We start from the raw sequence: 3667 nt of genomic DNA, 5'->3' as shown, positions 1-3667 counted from the left end.
TTAAGGTACTTCTCAGGTCTATTTTCTATGATTTCTAGTTGTGGCTGAAATTTTCACTCTCTAGAGATCTCTGACTGAGGTCAAGGGACTTTCCACATTGATTGCAATACCTAACAACAACAACAAAAAAGTACAAGAAAGCTCTAGTACCCTAAGAACAATGATACTTCTTGGTAGCAAATGTAAGATCTTATTTAGTCTTAAGCCCATTAAGAGAAAAAAAAATACTTGCTGATTAGTTTTGGTCAATTAAAAAGATTCTGATTATGCATGATAGAAAATTTGCATTACATATAAAATTGTACTTTTAAAGTGGATCAACATCCCTTTTTTCATGCTTCAGTAATGGCTGTCTTTCACATCCAAGGTATTTTTTCTACTTTTAATAAATATTTATTAGTGAGATATTTTCTCCTCAGTTTTCCTAGACTATTCTTTGAAAATGCTCAGTGTGCAAAATCTTGCCCTCATTTTGCCTTGCTCAGGCTTAGCAGGGACCTTCCCCTTTTCCACAGTGATAATGAAGAGGTCATCGTCCTCATGTGGATGTGCCAGAGCCCTTTCCTAATTTCTGTAAAAAGGCAAAAATGTAACATGTAAAAAATAGGATGAAAGAGTGAGAAACCCTTCCCCACTCCTCCCCAGAGGAAAAAAAAAAAAAACAACAAAAAAAAAAAATTTGAAGGAGGAGAAGGGAATATAAATACAGGGGATTGGTAAAGCTTGAGCATTAGAAGCAAATAACATCCTAACATCATACAGAATGTTACCAGCTTGAGTTTGGGATGGAGACAGCAAACATGAATGCAAAATACATCTTCCCCAATACACAGTGTTATCCCTATACACATACACATATCTCCCTCTTACAGTTCTTCATTGTCTTGCCTGCTCAGGCCCAGTTATTTTCAGCAAGACGGAGTCAGGACATCTATCTGACCTGGTGGGATCCTGGTGAACCACACAGGCAAGACCAATTCTGTCTGTTTTTCCTGACTAAGATTTACTTTCTTAAATACTTTCCAGTGGTCAGCTCTGTGAGACTTCCCTTTACTGGTGTTTCCTAATGTCAGACTTGAACCTTACATGCTGTAGTTTTCATGTGATGCAACCAGCCACAGACATGGGGAACAGTTTCCTTTCCTGTTGAAGATCCTAGCAACCCTTCTCAGTTTATCCTTTTCTCTCTTTCTCAGGAGAAAAATCAATTAAAACCAATTTTAATTAATCCAATCCTGTCTTCAAAGGCCCATTGTTAATTGTGTTGCTCTCCACTGGTTCTGCTCACCCACGGAGGGTGATGCCCAAACGTGGAGACAAGCCTTCAGCAGCAGTCTTGCCACTGCTGAGTAGAGCGGAAGGATTGCTTCACGCTCTTGCAGGCAATATTCCTGCTTATGCAGAATTTTCCTCTACAAGTGATTTTTCACAAAAACATGACACTGTTGACTCATGTTCCAGCTTGTGATATGATACCCTGTGGATCCTTTCCTGTAAAACAGTGAGTTACCTTGTTTCTCCCAGCCTTGTGCCTGCAGCGCTGGTTGTCTCAGCTACATGTTGAACATTATACTTTCAAGGAACTTGAATCATCTTTCAAGCCATCTTTCAAGCCACGTCTTTCAAGTATTACAGCCAAAAAAATTATGTGTTTTTTTTTAGCCCCTTATTAAATTTTATTCTATTTTTCCCCCAGGCTACCTCTCCAATTTGTGAAGATCATTCTGCATTATAATCCTATCCTCCAAAATGCTTGAAGCCCCTCCCAGCCTGGTGCCTGCCAGTGCTCACGGCAAACAATAACCCCAGGAGACTTTTGAACACAGCTCTTAAATGTTGACTTTTTTTCCTGAGCTGCATTACCTATGAGGTATTTTCTAAAAGTATTTTACCTTTGTGTGGATTAGGAAACTCTAAGTACCTTGAAAAGGGAGAAAAATTATTTACTCCTCCTCTTCCAAAGGAGGAGACTAATCTGGGCTGGCAAACTATGTTAATCCCTCTGTAAGAAGCAAGCTTCTTTTTTTGCTCCTAGAGCCACTGTCTGGCCTTCACATATTTCTGTAACAGATCTAATTCTTAAACAGTCTTTTTAAATCCAGACCTAATTGTCTATGCCTATTATTTTTTTTAACACAATGATGATTCAAAGGCTTTTGGTACATATTGGATTTCACAGAAATACTTAACAGAAGTGCACGTACGGAAAAATAGTACTACTTACCACGGTAAATGTTGGATCAGGATAAGCTCTTAGTTTCTGGATCTTTATTGTTTACCTTATCCTATTACAGAGTGGCATTTTTCCCAAGTAGATTTTAGCTTAGTGTCATGTTACCTGGAGGATTATTTGAATGGGATGAGGCTCAATGCATTATTTGATGAACTGATGAGTATAGATATTATGAGATAAACTAATAAGTAGATAGAGAATATGGGCATATAGAAAAGACTATAATCTTTCAGGCATTGATTTTGCAGACTAACAAACTTCTAGATTTTTTCTTTTAATTCAGACTACATATTCTCCTCTGTTTCAGATCCTCCTTTGGGATAAACTGCTGTTGCTTCATTAACCACAGCAGACTTGCGACATTTTATACCAGCTGAGGACCTGTCTCTGTTGTATTTCAACCAGAATACTAAAAGCAATATACTGTTCCCCCAAAAAGGCAAACATATCCAGTATCCTTTCACGTAGATTAAGTCAAGGAAGTTTTTAAAGCATGGTGTGGCTCAGTAATTTAAGTTTAGCTGCAGACTGTACAGTAAACATTTAATTCTATACAAGTGGTGTCATACCTAGAGGGTTGTTTGGATAGGAGGTCATCTAGTAGGTTACCTGGTGAGTTGCTAAAGTTAGAGGATATGAGGAACATAGGGCATCCTCGATGCATATGTGGACAATGAGGAATGCCACGGGTGTTTGTAACAGAAGAGGTAACAGAAGAGGTAAGCTACTTCTGCAGATAATAAATAAGCTCAATGGCTTTTGTAATGGGGAAGCAAAGTGATCTCATATAACCCAGGCTTTCTTGCTTCCACTGATCTTCATTCAGGAAAAGAATCCGCTGTTCCTATTTTTCTCTGACAATCTAGATGCTCTGACTCATATTCACAATGTGGATTTTATTCAAGAAAGAGATAACATAGGGCATGCAACACAGAACTGTTGCCCAGAATTTGCGCTGAACATCCCAGAATGAAAGGAGAGGAATGGAGGGGAGTCTGTAGGAATATGGTCATACACCAGGGTGCAAGCCACTTCCACAGGAGAGGGAATCTGTGAAAGAGCATGCAGCATTTTTAGGAACATGAAGACAAATGTACCTGAAAGATGGGGTGGTTAAGGGAGAAATAAGAGGAGAAAGAAAAAGAGGGAGAGAGAAAGAGAAAGCAAGGGAGTGGGAAATGGGAAGAAAAAAAAAAAAAAAAGAGAAAGAGAGAAAGAGAGAGAGAAAGAGAAAGCAAGAGAGCAAGAAGGAAGCAAGGAAGCAAGGAACCAAGAAAAAGAAAAAGAAAGAAAGAAAGAAAGAAAGAAAGAAAGAAAGAAAGAAAGAAAGAAAGAAAGAAAGAAAGAGAAGAAAGAAAGAGAAAAAGAAAGAAAGAAAGAAAGAAAGAGAAAGAAAGAAAAAGAAAGAAAGAAAGAAAGAAAGAAAGAAAGAAA

General features: G+C 38.2%; 1 long non-coding RNA gene across 1 annotated transcript; it reads left to right on the top strand.

Annotated features, from left to right (window-relative positions):
• Positions 1-1236: 1236 nt before the first annotated feature.
• On the top strand, positions 1237-3378 carry LOC118156434. Its single transcript, XR_004746279.1, has 3 exons — positions 1237-1501; positions 1697-1870; positions 2541-3378. It is a non-coding gene; the product is annotated as an uncharacterized LOC118156434 (long non-coding RNA).
• The last annotated feature ends 289 nt before the right edge of the window (positions 3379-3667 follow it).

The sequence above is a fragment of the Oxyura jamaicensis genome, chromosome 1 (assembly GCF_011077185.1).
Source record: "Oxyura jamaicensis isolate SHBP4307 breed ruddy duck chromosome 1, BPBGC_Ojam_1.0, whole genome shotgun sequence".
Classification (NCBI taxonomy): Eukaryota; Metazoa; Chordata; class Aves; order Anseriformes; family Anatidae; genus Oxyura; species Oxyura jamaicensis.
Note: the sequence above shows the minus strand (reverse complement) of the source record. Positions and strands in the feature narration are given on the sequence as shown.